This window comes from Peromyscus maniculatus, chromosome X (genome assembly GCF_049852395.1).
Source record: "Peromyscus maniculatus bairdii isolate BWxNUB_F1_BW_parent chromosome X, HU_Pman_BW_mat_3.1, whole genome shotgun sequence".
Taxonomy (NCBI): Eukaryota; Metazoa; Chordata; class Mammalia; order Rodentia; family Cricetidae; genus Peromyscus; species Peromyscus maniculatus.
This window is the reverse complement of record NC_134875.1, coordinates 143,089,945-143,108,613: the sequence shown is the minus strand read 5'-3', so window position 1 is coordinate 143,108,613 and position 18,669 is coordinate 143,089,945.

The following is an 18,669-nucleotide window of genomic DNA, read 5'->3' as shown; positions in this document are numbered from 1 at the left end:
CTCTCTTGAGCAAGCCCATCTGTGAATTCTTGATTTGAACTTACAGGTGTTGCACTGATCTTACCTGTGAAAGTCCCTGGAACCTCGCCCACCAGTGACATCACCACACTCCCATAGCTATCTCTGGTGGTATAGTTCCTGAACCGTCTTTTCCTGGTTAGTTCTTCAAGAAGCCTTCCAACCTGGGTGATGAACATACTACATACCAAGTTCTGTATGCACCCAGATTTGGGTTGTTGAGTTCTCCAATATCTCACCTTCCAGAGACATCTACTTTCTCCAATATCTACCTTGTGTCATGAAGCTCTGGTAATAGATTTCCTTCATAGTTATGCCACAACCAAGCACCCATGCACCATCTTCAGAGTCATAAGGCATATATCTGGTTGCATAGATCAAAGAATGGGTGTGCTTGTTGGCATTCCCTGGAAGCTTGCTTAACAGAGTCATCTGGTCTCTCAGCCATAGCTCAGGTCATTCAACTCTTACAACAGCTTTCTGTGGTTATTTTTATTTATTTAATTTACAATACCATTCAGTTCAACATAATAGCCACAGATTCCCTTGTTCTCTCCCTTCCTGCCCCCCTCCCCTTCCTCCCAGCCCACTCCACATTCAAACCTCCTCCAGATCAAGGTCTCCCCCAAGGACTGGGATCAACGTGATAGACTCAGTCCAGGCAGATCCAGTCCCCTCCTCCCAGATTAAGCCAAGCATCACTGCATAAGTCCCAGGATACAAACAACTAACTCATGTAATGAGCCCAGGACCTGGTACCACTGCCTAGATGCCTCCCAAACAGATCAAGCCAATCAACTGTCTCACCTACTCAGAGGGCCTGATCCAGTTGGGGGACCCTCAGCCTTTGGTTCATAGTTCATTTGTTTCAATTCTTTTGGCAATTTATCCCTGTGCTTTATCCAACCTTGGTTTCAAGAATTCTCTCTCATATAAACCCTCCTCTTTCTCACTAATTAGACTCCCAGTGCTCCACCAGGGGCCTAGCTGTGGATGTCTGCATCCTGATTCCTTAGTCCTTGGATGGGGTTTCTGACACAACTATTAGGGTGTTTGGCCATCCCATCACCAGAGTAGGTCAGTCCCAGCTGTCTCTCAACCATTGCCAGCAGTCTTTGTGGGGGTATCTTTGTGGATATCTGTGGGCCTCTTTAACTCTTTGTTTCTTCCTTTTATCATGTGGTCTTCATATACCATGGTCTCCTATTCCTTGTTCTCCCTCTCTTTTCTTGATCCAGCTAGGATCTCCTGCTCTCTTTCCCTCGACCTTCGCCCTTCATTGCTCCCACTCATGTCCAGGCTGTTCATGTAGAGCTCATCCATTTCTCTGAGTCTTTCTTGGGGTCCTGTTTTCCAGGTAGCCTCACTGGTGATGTGAGTAGCAGTCCAGTCATCCTTGTTCCACATCTAGCATCCTCCTATGAGTGAGTACGTACCATATTTGTCTTTTTGAGTCTGGGATACCTCACTCAGGATAATTTTTTCTAGATCCATCCATTTGCCTGCAAACCTCATGATGTCATTGTTTTTCTCTGCTGAGTAGTATTCCATTGTGTATATGTGCCACAATTTGTTTATCCATTCTTCAGTTGAAAGGCATCTAGGTTGTTTCCAGGTTTTGACTATTACAAACAATGCTGATATGAACATAGCTGAGCAAGTGTTCCTGTGGTATGATTGAGCATTTCTTGGGTATATGCCCAAGAGTGGTATAGCTGGATCTTGGGGGAGATTGATTCCCAATTTTCTAAGAAAGCACCATTTTGATTTCCAAAGTGGTTGTACAAGCTTGCATTCCCACCAGCAGTGGAGGAGAATTCCTCTAGTTCCACGTCTTCTGCAGCATAAAGTGTCTTCAGTGTTTTTGACCTTAGCCATTCTGACAGGCATAAGGTGGTATCTCAGAGTTGTTTTGATTTGCATTTCCCTGATGATTAGGGATGTTGAGCAATTCCTTAAATGTCTTTCAGCCATTTGAGTTTCCTCTGTTGAAAATTCTCTGTTTAGTTCAAAAGCCCATTTCTCAATTGGACTGTTGGTCATTTTCATGTCTAATTTATTGATTTCCTTATATATTCTGCATATCAGTCCTCTGTCACCTGTGGGGTTGGTGAAGGTCTTTTCCCATTCTGTAGGCAGTCGCTTTACCTTGTTGACCATATTCTTTCCTCTACAAAAGCTTCTCAGTTTCAAGAGGTCCCATTGATTGATTGTTTCTCCAAGTGTCTGTGCTACTGGTGTTATATTTAGGAAGTTATCTCCTATGCCAATGCTTTCAAGACTCCTTCCTATTTTTTCTTCTATCAGGATCAGAGTAGCTGGATTTATGTTGAGGTCCTTGACCTACTTGGGCTTAAGTTTTGAGTATGGTGACAGATATGAATTTATTTGCAACCTTCTACACGTTGATATCCAGTTATGCCAGCACCATTTGTTGAAGATGCTTTCTTTTTTCCATTGGACACTCTTGGCTTCTTTGTCAAAAATTATATGTTCATAGGTGTTTGGGCTAATGTCAGGGGTCTTCAATTCGATTGCAATGGTGGACATGTCGGTTTTTATACCAATACCAAGCTGTTTTTTATTACTGTAGCTCTATAGTAGAGCTTGAAGTCAGGGATTGTGATGCCTCCAGAGGTTGTTTTATTGTACAGGTTTCTTTTAGCTATCCTGGGTTTTTTGTTTTTCCATATAAAGTTGAGTATTATTCTTTCCAGGTCTGTGAAGAATTGTGTTGGTATTTTGATGGGGATTGCATTGAATCTGTAGATTGCTTTTGGTAAGATTGCCAGTTTTACTATGTTAACCCTGCCTATCCATGAGCATGGGAGATCTTTCCATTTTCTGACATCGTCTTAAATTTCTTTTTTCAGGGACTTAAAGTTCTTGTCATATAGGTCCTTCACTTGCTTGGTTAGTCTTAGCCCAAGGTATTTTATGTCATTTGTGGCTATTGCAAAGGGTGATGTATCTCTAATTGCCTTCTCAGTTTCTTTGTCCATTGAATATAGGAGGGCTACCGATTTTTTGAGTTGATCTTGTATCCTCCTATGTTGCTGAAGGTGTTTATAAGCTTTTCCAGTTCCTGGGTGGAATCTTTGGGGTCACTCAAATATACTATCATGTCATCTGCAAATAGGGAAAGCTTGACTTCTTCCTTTCCAATTTGTATCCCCATAATCTCCTTATGTTGTCTTATTATTCTGGCTAGAACATCAAGTACTATATTGAATACGTATGGAGAGAGTGGCCAGCCTTGTCTTGTTCCTGATTTTATTGGAATTGCTTTGAGTTTCTCTCCATTTAATTTGATGTTGGCTGTTGGCTTGCTGTAAATTGCCTTTATTATGTTTAGGTAAGTTCCCTGTATTCCTGATCACTCCAAGACTTTTATCATGATGGGGTGTTGGATTTTGTCAAATGCCTTTTCTGCATCTAGTGAGATGATCATGTGGTTTTTTTTTCTTTGAGTTGGTTTATATTTTGTATTACATTGATGGATTTTGTATGTTGAACCACCCTTGCATCCCTGGGATGAAGCCTACTTGATCAGGGTGGATAATTGTTCTAATGTGTTCTTGGAGTTTTTTTGACAGTATTTTATTGAGTATTTTTGCATCAATATTCATGAGGGAGATCGGTCTGTAGTTCTTTCTTTGTTGCATACTTGTTTGGTTTAGGAATCAGGGCAATTGTAGCCTCATAGAAGGAGTTTGGTAATGTTCCTTCTGTTTCTATTATGTGGAACAATTTAGAGAGAATTGGTATTAACTCTTCTTTGAAGGTCTGGTAGAATTCTGCGCTGAAACCATATGGTCCTGGGCTTTGTTTGGTTGAGAGACTTTTAATGATTGTTTCTATTTCCTTAGGGGTTATTGGACTATTTAAATAGTTTATCTGGTCTTGAGTTAACTTAGGTATGTGGTACATATCTAGAAAAATGTCCATTTCTTTTAGGTTTTCCAGTTTTGTGGAGTAGAGGTTTTTAAAATATGACCTTATAATTCTCTGGATTTCCTCAATGTCTGTTGTTATGTCCCCCTTCCTTCTCTATCCAGAGGACATTGTCCAGTCCCATGGGGGCTCCACAGCCACCAGTCTACAGTCCTTGGGCTTCCACCGGTGTGACCAGTCATCTCTCCATGTCTTCCTATCATGATCCAAATGTCCTCTGCATGCAGAATCCCTCCTCTCCCTTATTGATTAGATTCCCAGAGCTTAGCCAGTTGCCAGTCCATGGATATATGCATCTGCCTCCACCAATCACTGGACAAAGGCTTTATGATGACTGTTGGGGTATTCACCAGAATAGACCAGTCCAGACACCCTCTAGACCACTGCCAGCCTCCCAAGTGGGGTCATCCTTATCGAATCCTGAGAGCCTCCTCAGCACCCAGCCTCTTACTATTGCCGTGATATCCTCATCTATCATGTTATCTTCCTCCCTACTCTCCAACTCTCTCCCTGTTCCAGCTTTCCCCTCCCATTTCTCTATGTTCTCATCACCCACTACTTGCCCTCTGGCACTCCCTCATCCATTTCAGTCATGTAGATCTCATCCACTTCTCCTTCACAGGGTCATCCATGTGTCCCTCCTAGGGTCTTTTCCTGTTAGCTAGCCTCTCTGGAGATGTGGGTTGTAGTCTGGACATCCCTTCACTCACATCTAGTATCCACTTTTGAGTGAGTACATACTATGTTTGTCCTTCTGAGTCTGGGTTACCTCACTCAAGATGACGTTTTCTTGATCCATCCTTTTGCCTGCATATTTCAGGATATCATTGGTGTTTTTTACTGCAGAGTAGTACTCCATTGTGTATATGTGCCATATTTTCTTTATTCATTCTGCAGTTGAAGGGCATCTAGGTTGTTTCTAGGTTCTTGCTATTATGAATAATGCTGATATGAACATAGTTGAGCATGTGTTCTTGTGGTAAGATTGAGCATTTCTTGGATATATGACCAAGAGTGGTATAACTTGGTCTTTAGGAAGACTTATTCCCAATTTTCTGAGAAACCACCATACTGATTTCCAGAGTGGTTGCATAACCAGATGTCATCATAGAGCCTTTTTCTAGTGACTGATGGAGGCAGATACAGAGATCCACATCCAGGCACCAGGCAGAGTCCCGGTAATCTAATTGTTGAGAAATAGGAGAGATACTGCAGGCAAGGGACATCGAGATCATGAAGGGAGGATGTGCAGAGATGACTGGCCACACTAGTGCAAGCCCATGAACTGTGGACTGGTGTCTGTGGAGCACCCATGGGACTGGACTAGGCCCTTTGAAAATGAAAGACGGTTGTTTGACTCAAACTGTTTGGGGGGCACCCAGGCAGGGGGATCAGGATCTGTCCCAGGTGCATGGGCAGGCTTCTGGAACCACGTCCTATGGTGTGACACCCTGCACAGCCTTGGTGCAGTGGGAAGGTCCTGGACCTGCCTAGGCTCAGTGTGCTGGGCTCTGTTGACTATGCATAGGAGACCTCGATTTGGGACATGTGAGGAGGCGAGGTGGCTTGGGAAAGAGGGCTGGGGGTGTGAGGAGGGAGGACGAGGGGTCTGTGGATAACACTGGGAGTGAGTAGAAAATTTCTTAATAAAGAAAAATGAAAGAAAAAAAGACCATTTAATTGGAAAGACTTTTCCCACCCTTTTATTCTGAGGTAGTGTCTAAATTTGAAATTGAGGTGTGTTTCTTGTATGCAGCAGAAAGATGAGTCCTGCTTTCATATCCATTCTGTCAGCCTGTGTCTTTTTATGGGTGAATTAAGTCCATTGATATTAAGGGACATTAATGACCAATGATTGTTAGTTCCTGTTATCTTTTGGTTGTAGTGTGAGTGTGTACTTCTCTTCTTTGGGGATTATTGTTGTGGTGTTATCTATTGCATGTTTTTTCGTGGATGTGTCTGACTTCCTTAGATTCGAATTTTCCTTCTGGTGCTTTCTGTAGGGCTGGATTTGTAGATAGGTATGGTTTAAATCTGGTGTTGACTTGGAATGACTTGTTCACTCTGTCTATGGTGATTGAAAGCTTTGTAGGGTATATTAGTCTAGGCTGGCATCCATGGTCTATTAGTGTCTGCATTACATGTGTCCACGTCCTTCTAGCTGTCAAAATCTCCATTGAGAAACTGAGTGTTATTCTTTTAGGTTTGCCTGTATAAGTCACTTGGCCTTTTTCCTTTGCTGCTCTTAGTATTCTTTCTTTATTCTGTAGGTTTAGTTGTTTAATTATTATGTGGCCAGGTGACTTTTTTTTGGGGGGGGGGGTTATTCAGTTTTGCTCTTATATAGGCTTCTTGTATCTTCATAGGTATTTCTTTAAGTTGGGAACGGTATTTCTTTAAGTTTTCTTCAGTGATCTTGTTCAATATATTTTCTGTGCCTTTGTGTTTCTATTCTTCTCCTTCCTCTATCCTTATTATTCTTAGGTTTGGTCTTTTCATGTTATCCCAGATTTCTTGGACATTTTGTGTTATGTCTTTTTTTTGGCTTTGGTATTTTCTCTGACTCACTAATCCATTTCCTCTATTCTATCTTCTACACCAGAGATCCTCACGTACATCTCTTGTATTCTGTTGGTTATGCTTGCATCTGTGTTTCCTGTTTGTTTACTCAGATTTTCTATTTCCAGCTTTCCCTCTGTTTGTGTCTTCTTCATTGTTTCTATTTCCCTTTTCTGGTCTTGAACTATTTCCCTCACCTGTTTAATAGCTTTTTCTTGGTTTTTTTTAAAAGGGATTTATTGCTTTCTTCCAATTTTTATTTGTCTTTCCTATTATTCATTATACATTTCTTCCAATTTTTTTGTTTGTCCTTTTCTCAATTTCTTTATTGATTTCTTCCACTTTTTTGTTTGTCTTTTCCTCAATTACATTTTTCATTTTTTTCTTGAAATGCCTTTAGCATCTTCATGATGCTATTCTTAAATTTGCTCTCCTCTGCTACTGATACATTGTGATATTCAGGTCCTTCTGTTGGAGGAGGCCTAGATTCTCGTGATGCAGTATTGTTCTTTGTTTTATTTTATGTACTTCTGCTTTGATGTCTGCCCTTCTCCTCCTCTAAAAGGTATAAGAGGTGCCTGTGTCTGAGTGAGTTGCTGTTGGTCCCCTTGTGCTTATTGTGTCTGTTTCACAGGGGGCCCTTCTGAGTCTAACCTTAGCTCTCGATCTAATTGGAACAGGCAGATTCTGTGTCTTAGGGAGCTGCTCTTGGCTTGACCCAAGCTAGTTGATTCTGTGACTCATGGATCCATTCTTGGCCTTATCAGGGCTCTTGGTCCAGTCAGAGCCAATAGATTCTATCTTTCAGTAAGCGTATCTTGGTCCAATGAGTGGTGGCAGATACTACTTCTCAGAAAGCCACTCTTGGTCTAATGAAGGCTGGCAGATTTGCTATCTCCTGAAGTTACTCTTGGTCCAATGACAGCTCTTTGACTAATGAGAGCTCTCTCACTAAGCCTGATGAGAGCTGGGGGTTGGTTTCTAAGCCTCAGGAAGTGGCTAGGATCTTGGGCAGATGGGTATGAGGGCAGAGTGTTAGATTGCAGGGTCTGCTGATGGGTCTTGGTGAATTGGGAGCTTTCACACAGGAGCCCTGCCTGCTCACTGTTAACCACCCTTCACTAATCCTATGTAACACAAAATTGTGAGAGGCCCACTAGCACATTTGATGTTTGTTGTCTTTATTTTTCTTATGCTAGACATTTAGGGTTGTAGACTCTGCTGCTCAGTTGCATAAATTAAATGTAATGCTTTTTTTGGGAACCAGAGTAGATGGCATCACGCACCAGTACTGTATTGCCAAAGGCAAAGTGATTGTACATACTGTATTGGGCAGTATAGCCAAAGCAATGTTCATAACTGCCTGAACTATTATCATCAGCAAAGGAAAGGTGAATTTTAAGGTAGCATGATTGTTCTGGACGTTTGCTGCTGGCTAATCCATCATGGTATTTCCAGACATGATATAGATAAGAAGCTACTAAATGGCTGTTTAATCTATAGAAGCAAAAAGAAATGTATCAAATAAATGAAAGGCTCTGCACAGGGAGCCTAAATATTATAATATACCATCCTGAAACTGAAAAGGAAAAGTAAAGATGTTAGAGTTGTCTTGTATGCCATCTACCTTAAGAATCACTCTGAGTTAAATAAGATATGCCAGTTAAATGCTGTTGTCCTAGATTTTGTCTGTGAGATGAGACTTTCTTGCGAAAAGGCTGAGCATCTTTCCCTATGACACCCCTGATTTCTTCTTCTGATTATTTCCCCAGATGCCAAGCACACATTGACTTAAGAACTTTGAATGGATAAGATTTTGACCTATTGAGGTAAAAATGTTCCATTCCTTGAAGCATTGTAGAAGGGAAGGAAAAATTGTCTTCCTCTTGTCTGCCTCCTTTATTAATGCCTGGTCATACATAAAATCTTGTATATAATTCTAGGTAGGAAAGTCATAAGGAAGAGATGCACTTTGTGTTCAGCCAATTGTCACCATAATCAACAGCCAGTTTCCTTGTTCTAATACATTTTGGAGTTCTGATTTATAGAGAAGCTAATGCCTTTGTACATGGGAAATGTTAGTGAATTGTCTGATGCTAATTAATCTCAGAGAGAAGATGGATCTGAAAATGGGAGTTGACATTCCCATTTCAGGTCCAAGCATGTCTGTCTCAAAATATCCTGCAAAGTTCATAGCATGACACTGTGACAAGGAAAGAGGAGAACTACAAACAGTGTAAGAGCCTAGACACTATGACCCCTAAAGACAGCTAAGGGTTAACTTATTGCAAATAAAAACTACTCTTGTTTATCTCTTGACAAAAAATTATTCATCATTAAAAAAGGTCCTGGGATCATAATCTGTGGAGAAGGCATAGAGGGCCTTCAACCTAGAAGTTTCTCAGTCAGTAAATACAGAAGCCTGATTTTATTTAGAATTATTTGTTGTAACTTTCTCCAGAAGGTTATAAGCATAGATTAAAGGAGGTTTTGCTATGTATCTGCCACATCTCTATTTTTGCTGCTCATACTCATTCAAAACCAAGAATAAGGCTAATGTACATCTTCCACTGTACAAACTGTAAAACAAAGGGAAAAGATACCAGAAATGAGGCCCTGAGGAATCTAATTGTGAAGAGTGATGGGGGTAAAAATACAACAAGTCTAACTGTCCATTCAGCTCCTTTATGGGTCTCAAAGAGGAAAAGTGTAATGTAAAAGCAGAATACAGATTGATGATCTCAAGAGTGGATAAAAGGCCTCTTGGTGAAAGGCCTACCTGTGTTAGTCTTGAGTTACTTACTAGGGAAGGGTAGAGGAGAAAATATACCTGAGTTCTGAATAAATTCAGCCTGTACTAACATCCACTCTCCTCTACTGTCAATAAACTGAGGCTTTCTTTATGGTGATTGTTTCTTCAGAATCTGGAGTCCTAGATTTTCAGAACTGGTAGTCCCTCTACCAACATCTTTTACATAACCATAAATGTTGTCCCGTTCACTCTGGAGAGGGAACGGAGCCTTAAATCTCTTCACATCGACTCATGAATGTACTCTCTCAGGCACCTTCCCTGCTTTGGGGCTGCCAATTCAACCTCAATTTTTGTTCATGGAATTCAAACTGTAGCACTTTATCTTGGTTGTCCTAACACAAACAATAGGATCAACACCACAGTTGATGAGACATTTTGGCAAAGAACTACATTTAACATCTTAGTGTAGACAAAATACTGGAATGGAATTGCAGCAACAGGAAATCTGATCCTTCAAGCATACACATTGATTCTAGGAAAGCATTTGAATGTTTAACTTCTCCATGACATTAATCATGGTGTGGGCATATGTTCATCGATGGAAATTTATAACTGTCAGACAATAGGATGGATAAAATTTCAGCTTGACTTGGGAGATGAGTAGGTTTTTACCTCTTGAATCAAACCTGTGCTCTCTTCCTCATGCACATCTTGCAACAGATGAAATCCACAAGGAAATCTTCAAAGTCATTTGATTTCTGTGAAACCTTTGGAGCAGTGGTAAACCTCAAAACCTACTTTCACCTTCCTAACACTATGACCCTTTAATAAATTTCTTCATATTCTAGTGACCACCATCCATAACATTATACCATCACTACTTTATAACTGTAATTGTTCTACTTTTATGAATCATAACATAAATATCTGATATGCATCCCCCAAGGGGGTCCCAACTCCCAGGTTGAGAACCACTGTTGTAGAGGGTTTGGGATGATTTTCTAGCCTGTATTGTTTATTCTTCCTCTAAGGAAGATAAAACTGTTTTTTGTGTGATTTTTTTTAATCACAGGACTGATAGTTATTCTAATGCTTGTACTATTTCTAGGTGAGAACTGTTACCTATATCAAATAATGTACTGTCATCAAATAACTGTCTGGAGCCATGGATCTATGCAAACCAAAGAATTTTATTGTATCCCTCTGGATTGTAACTAAGAACTATCCTTGGATGGCCTTCCTTTCTCTGGTCTATGCTTAAAACTTCATCTCCTATCAGGAGGAAATACCTAGAAAAACATAATGACACTCAATCTTCATCTCTAACAGGGATGTTATGAGAGGGTTCAGGGGAACTTGTGATGGTTACAAAAGGAAAAAGATCCCATTAATAAGGGATGTTGCTTGTCCTTGATGTTCCCTTCCACAGGAGGCTGTCACACTCAGAAAGAGCTAGTGGATAATAAAGGGGGAAAACAGCCTCTTGGTCCTTCCTGGGGAAGGACCAATCACGGAGGAGATGACTTCCTGAGGGAAAGAGCCTGGAGAGCCTATAAAAAGTCTTATCCAGAGCCCTAGGGCAGACTTCAACCTCTGGGGTGCCTTCCCATGCCCTTGATGGAAGCTGTTTTTCTGTTCTTATAAAGTTCATGCTTTTGTTATTTATCTCTGTGATTACTGCTTCTTTGCTCCTATATCAATCTGTCATTTACTTTCACTCTCAGCTGCCCTTACGGTCTTCCACTGTCATGTTCTTTCAAGGAGCCTTAGGATGCCCCTATTCTCTCTCCTGTAGCTGTTGTATTCCTGTTCTAAATATCATATCTTCAACTCTGCCTGTCAATGGCCATGTCAGCCAATATCTGTCTCAATTTGTCTTCTTCCAATATGTACAGCTTTTTGTTTGTCTCATGAAACAACTTTGCTGGTAGCTCCTGACTACTGTTCCTCAAAAAAAAAAACATAAATATAGTCTGTGCCCCCTTTGAGGAAGAGGCCATTAGAGGGTTCACATATGCTTTCTGTATTCTTCACTACCTTAATGTGTGTGTGTATGGCTGCTTCCAGGAAAGAGAGACTAACCAATGAGAAAGTGGCTCGATAAGACTGAACTGTAAGGAAGACTGTGGGGCATTATCATAAGTAAGGATGGATATAGAAGTGCTCAAATCATTGTGCATAATACTACCCCTTGGCAGGTGGTCCTGGTGTGTATAATGCAGCAGGATAAGCATGCCATGAGGCACAATCCAGTAGTAGCTTTAGTCAATGGCTTCTGTTTCTGGTGCTGCCTCTATATTTCTGCCCTTCTTGAGTTCCTGCTCAGATTTCCAACAGTGATAGACTGTTAGCCAGACATGTAAAATCAAAGAAATCCTGTAATCTCAAAGTTTCTTTTGTTTTATGGTTTTATATTATTAGAGCAATTGACATCCAAACAAAGACAGAAAATGGTGCCAGAACACTGTATTGCTGAGGTAGACCACACTGTTTCTCTTTGGGAAGACTATGGTGAACTTAGAATTTGATCCTGAAAAGGTGTTCAGTGCTAAGAGTTCAGTGTGCTGTTTTATGGGATCTTGGAAGACTATCATGGTTAGAGCAACACAGATAATGGAGACCTGGCCTTTGAAGTTTAGTCAGGAAGGAAAGATTCTAACAGGACAATTTGAAGAATTTTTGAGTTAACATTTTGTTTCTACTTGGCTGGGGTGGAGTAAACATCTGTAATTGAAAGAGATCAGCATTTCTGAAGGAAAATCTCGTGGGAAATGTTTTCTGAGGATAATCACACATGTGCTATGTTCAAGAGGGGGGCAATACTATACCTTGTGCTGACAAACAAACCTAAAAATATATACTATCCTCCTAGAATGTACTGGTTTTGAAAGCATGAATGGGACATGTATAGCATCAGAGGCTTAGGACTGTAAGGAGCATAAGAATCCTTTGTTGACAAAGGAATGGAAGCACAGGATCTATGAACCAAGGGCTGAGGGGCCCCCAACTGGATCAGGCCCTCTGAATAGGTGAGACAGTTGATTGCCTTGATCTGTTTGGGAGACATCTAGGCAGTGGTACCAGGTCCTGGGCTCGTTGCATGAGTTAGCTGTTTGAAACCTGGGACTTATACAGGGACGCTTGGCTCAATCTGGGAGGAGGGGACTGGTCCTGCCTGGAATGAGTCTATCAGGTCAATCCCAGTCCTGGGAGAGACCTTGATCTTGAGGAGGTGGGAATGGGGGTGCACACCTGGGGGGGAAGGGCAGGAGGCACGAAGGGAGAGAACAAGGGAATCTGTGGCTACTATGTAGTACTGAATAGTATTGTAAAATAAATAAAAGAAAAAAAAGAATCCTTTGTTGAATGTGCAGCTTTAGTGGAGGTAAAAACTCCAGGATTCAACGGGTAACAAAAAGATTGCATCTAGACACAATCTGGCAACGTGAAAGTCTCTGAAAAGGGCACAAGAGAGGCTACTGGCAAAAGTGTAGCCCACTTGCATTGGAGACCTCAAATTATTGGACATGCCACTACCATGGTATGACCACCAAATATAAAAACAGGTGTGCAGTAGAGCCACCTAAGCCTACGAGATATAAGGTGCATGTTATAGATTGCAAATCTGGAGAACAGGGAGTTACTAGGTCCTTTGGAGCCCAGGAGTTCCTGGATGAATACCAGATGCAGGGCAATCAGCTATTTGTTTTGCTTTGATTTAATTGTAACTGTATCCTAATGCCCTCCATTTGGGAAAAGAAAGTATTCAACTTGCTTTTATTTTTTTTAATTTTACAGAAACCCATAATTATCAGATACTGAATATTTTATAAAGATTTTGAACAAAGATTTTCATTGTTTTCTAGAGCCTTCTGATACTTAGAGAGAATCTGGTCTTTCCATATCAAGTGTCAACAATCATGAAATTCTAGCCTATCAGTGTCCATTGGAGGATCTTTATTACAGCCCTGACTTGCTTCCTGGGAACTTCAGTTCCAATTCTTCCTCATGGTCAGCTTCTACGTGTATTATTTCACATGGATATTTTTCTCTCAGTGTATCTTGCTCTTCCACCCTCATAACCAAGATCCACCATTTTAGATACTTGACTCATCTCTGGGACAAAAGTCATGACATAAACAACTCAGCAAAGAAAGGTTTATTTTGGCTGTCAGTGTGAGGGAACATGCCATCATGCCCAAGAAGTCATGAGCATAAGAACACTAAGTTGCTTGTAGTAAGTAGTATATCAGTAGTTAGGAAGCAGTGAGCAATGACTGCTGGTGCTCAGCTTTCTTCATTATATGCAGCCTGGGTTCATAGTCCATGGATTGATGACATCTACATTTAGGGCTGATATTCTCACACTGAATCTAGAAAATCTTTGACAATAACCAGAAGCTCTTATCCTCTTCTTGACTCTAGCTCTTGTCTTTTCATCATTCAGTATTAACCATCTTAAACCCACTTCTTGCCAATTTCACTTCATAATATTACATTACTGCATTCATTTACTTGTGTGCAAGTGTTTGGAGTGTTTATGTGTTATTTTCTAACATGAGACCATGTGAAACTGCATACCTATGGAGGGCAAGAGTCAACTTTTAGGTGTGTTATATGGGTCTTGAATGAGGGCTCAAAGCTTGAAGGTATCATCCACTTTCATTGGGGTTAAGAACTTAGGTCCTGCAAAGAAAACTCAGAAAGTCAGGAAAGGGAAATAACAACTGAGTAGAGAGAAGGGTACTAGACCAAGCAGGATGATTCCAGACCTGAGGTAGGAAAAGCATGCAGTAGCTGCCTGCCAAAAGTGACACTGACAGAGATGTGAAGGCTTCTGATGGAAAATAAAAGATATGGATCTGAGAAACACACAAAAACAACTCCCCACAGGAGTGAGCAATTGTGAGAGTCCCTAACAGTTTCAAATTGACAGAGAAACAGATAGTCTCTGGGCATAGGGAATGAAAAAGAAGCAAAACTGCACAAACTTTATTAAAACTGTCAAACAGTATCCTCTAGACTAGTGGTTCTCAACCTTTCTAATGTTGCACCCCTCTAATAGAGTTCCTCCTGTTGTAGTTATCCCTAACCATTTTTTATGGCTACTTCATCACTGTAATATTGTTAATTTAAAGAATTGTATTGTCAATATTTTTGGAGATAGAGGGTTGTCAAAGGGGTCTCAAACCACAGGTTGTGAACTAGTGCACAAGGCAATGGGAGGTGCACTCTAGCTGGGAATCTGCTCTGAAGCTGAGGTCAGATCATTTTGATAGGCAATGCCCCCTCCAGAGTCCCTCTCCTTCATGATTGGTCCTAAGCAAGTGTTCCTTGAATAGTTTCTGTTGCCTCTGCTTCCTGCCTGTTAGCAGATTTTATCAGTTCCAATCTCCTAGTTGGTGTTAGAAATAGCATCCTTTCTTAAAGGAGACAGGCATAATTTTTTAGAATAAACAATTTCCATCAAATTCCCTCCATTGCCCTTTCTCAGAGATTAACATTGGATGGCACCAGACTGTGTGCAAATGGAGTTCTGGCTAATTTTTGCTGAGAAGACATGATGTTTCCAGGTATTGACCAGAAAGAAGGGAGCCCTTGGTTGGAAATCAGATTCTTCATGCCAGTCAAGAAGGCTGCATTAGGACACATTTGTCTGTGTATATATAGGATCTGGAACAGCCAGTTGATAACTGTGTCGTGCTGGTGAGGTACCATCTATCATAGAGTGAATCTTTGAAAACAATTACAACCCCAAGTGATCATGTGATTTAGGAAAAGTCACAAAATGCCACATTGTGACAGTTTTGATCTTTGTACTTATGAGAGGAGGAATACAGGCAAGAAACACCCCAAACCCCTCTGCAGGCCTTAGAGTAGCCATAAGTGAGGGTAAGGAGTACCTTACAGCTTTTCTCTAGGGCAGCCTCCGTGTGCTGACCACAGAGAGGTACATCCCCAGGTGGGTGAATCTCAGGTGTGTGGCTAGAGTTTTCCTGCCTTGCCAACTGTGAGGACAAAACCTTGTCACCTGCCAGTCCCACAGCTGCTCAGACCCAACCAAGTAAACACAGAGACTTATTTTGCTTACAAACTTTATGGCCATGGCAGGCTTCTTGCTAACTGTTCTTATAGCTTAAATTAATCCATTTCCATAAATCTATACCTTGCCACATGGCTCATAGCTTACTGGCATCTTCACATGCAGCTTGTCATCATGGCGCCTGGCAGTGTATCTGACTCAGCCTTCCACTTCCCAGAATTCTTCTCCTCCTTGTCCCGCCTTTATACCTCCTCCTGCCTGACTACTGGGCCATCAGTGTTTTATTTACTAACCAATCGGAGCAACACATTTGCAATACAGAACATCCCACAGCACAGCTGCCAAGGACTTTTCAAACAGGTTTCAATTAGGGCTCTCTGTTTTCAAATGACTGTGGTTTTAGTCCAAATTGTTGATTTTCTTTGTATTATAAACCTATGTAAGAGTCCTTATCATTTCCTGTGCCACAACCTGAAGGTGATCCTGCTTTGTAATGTCTTCCACAAGACAAATTATTCTACAAATTTAAGTTCAGCCATATTCAGGCTTTCAGGACACAGATACAATGCAGCCAGCTCTGTGCCAGCAGAGAACATGAATGACCACTGGCCCCTTTCACCTTACAGTCCTTGATCCTCTTTGAATACTCATGAGCAGCTCCCACCTCTCCACATCCTTCTAGAATTGCACATTCCCCGTGTAATGGCCAATTAAACACTTTTTTTAGAACATTTGAGTGCATTTGGACCTAAGGCATAGGTCCAAATATTTCCACATTACACAAGTACTGATTTCAAAAGTTTAATTAGTTCATGGTTAGGTTAATAACATTAACTTGATAGCCTGCCCCCAACTTCCCTTCTGGACCAGAGGTGAGTACCTGGGTCCAATCCGGACCCCATCCCTGGGCACCAACCACTCGGGAAGACCTGCCCAACTTGGCACCAGGTTCTGGCCACTGGGCAGCTCCACTTCTAGCCCCACCGGGAGGGATCCCCTTTTCCAAGCTCCCCGGCAGCCCCTGCAATCTCCGCGCCCTGCCCCTACGCCCATCTGCCCGAGACCCCAGCCACTTCCTGAGACTTAGAGACCAGCCCCCAGCTCCCAGGCTGCCCCCGACTTCCCTTCTGGTCCAGAGGTGAGCACCCGGGTCCAACCCGGACCCCATCCCTGGGCACCAGCCACTCCGGGAAGAACTGCCCAACTTGGCACCAGGTTCTGGCCACCGCCAGCTCCCCTTCTAGCACCACTGGGAGGGATCCCCTTTTCCAAGCCCCCCGGCAGCCCCTGCAATCTCTGCGCCCTGCCCCCATGCCCATCTGCCCGAGATCCCAGCCACTTCCTGAGACTTAGAGACCGGTCTCCAGCTCCCAGCCTGCCCCCGACTCCCCTTCTGGACCAGAGGTGAGTACCCGGGTCCAACCCGGACCCCATCCCTGGGCACCAGCCACTCCGGGAAGACCTGCCCAACTTGGCACCAGGTTCTGGCCACTGGGCAGCTCCCATTCCAATTCCACCGGGAGGGATCCCCTTTTTCAAGGACCCCGACAGCCCGTGCAATCTCCAAGCCCTGCCCCCATGCCCATCTGCCTGAGACCCCAGCCACTTCCTGAGACATAGAGACTGGTCCCCAGCTCCCAGCCTGCCCCCTACTTCCCTTCTGGACCAGAGGTGAGTACCTGGGTCCAACCCGGACCCCATCCCTGGGCACCAGCCACTCCGGGAAGACCTGCCCAACTTGGCACCAGGTTCTGGCCACCGGACAGCTCCCCTTCTAGCCGCACCGGGAGGGATCACCTTTTCCAAGCCCCCCGGCAGCCCCTGCAATCTCCACGCCCTGCCCCCACGCCCATCTGCCGGAGACCCAAGCCACTTCCTGAGACTTAGAGACTGGCCCCCAGCTCCCAGGGTGTCCCCTACTGCCATTCTGGACCAGAGCCTACCCCTGACTTCCCTTCTGGACCAGAGAGTTGGACAAGAGATCTCCCTTTTGGACAAGAGAGAGAGTCTTCCTGAATCTGTCAGCTCTTTCTGAAACAAGTACACTGATAAGACCACGAAGGAACCACAAGGAGATGGGCATACGTCAAGGCAGAACAACATACAACAAAATGAAGAGCAATACAGCATCACCAGAACCTAGCGCGCCTCCAACATCTAGACCTGAACACCAAAAATTGGAAGAAGCAGAAGAAAGTAGCCTTATGAGTAACTTGATGAAGAAGGTAGAGGCTTGTGTAGAGGAAAAGACAAGAAAATTGGAAGAACGCTGTAAATAACTAGAGGAAAGGGCAAACAAATTAGAAGAAAACAATAAAGTCCTGGAAGAAAACAATAAAGCACTGAAAGAAAATCATGAAAAAGCAATGAAACAAGCAATGGAAACAGTCCAAGAACTGAAAAGGGAAATTGAAAAAATAAAGAAGACACAAACAGAGGGAATGCTGGAAATAGAAAACCTGAGTAAAAGATCAGGAATTTCGGATTCAAGTACAACCAACAGAATGCAAGAGGTGGAAGAGAGGATCTCGGGCATTGAAGATACAGTCGAAGAAATAGTTTCATCAGTCAAAGGAAACACTAAAGCCAACAAAGTCATGAAACAAAATGTCCAAGAAATCTGGGACACCATGAAAAGACCAAACCTACGAATTATAGGGATAGAAGAAGGTGAAGAATACCAACTCAAAGGCACAGAAAATATATTCAACAAAATTATAGAAGAAAACTTTCCCAACTTAAAGAAGGAAATGCCTATGAAGATACAAGAAGCCTATAGAACAGACTAGACCCCCCAAAAAAGTCCCCTCGACACATAATAATTAAACAACTAAATGTACAGAATAAAGAAAGAATATTAAGAGCAGCCAAGGAAAAAGGCAAAGTGACATATAAAGGTAAGCCCATCAGAATAACACCCGATTTCTCAATGGAGACTTTGAAAGCCAGAGGGACCTGGTCAGATGTAATCCAGACACTAAGAGACCATGGATGTCAGCCCAGACTAATATACCCAGCAAAACTTTCAATCATCATAGACGGAAGGAACAAGACATTCGAAGACAAAGCCAGATTTAAACGATACCTATCCACAAACCCAGCCCTACAGAAAGCACTAGAAGGAAAATTCCAACCGAAGGAAGTCAGATACACACTTGAAAACACAGGCAATAGATAAAGCCACAACAGTAAACCCCAAAGAAGGGAAGTACACACACATTACCACCAAAAATAACAGGGATGAACAATCACTGGTCATTAATATCCCTTAATATCAACGGACTTAATTCACCTACAAAAAGACATAGACTTACAGAATGGATACGAAAGCAGAACCCAACTT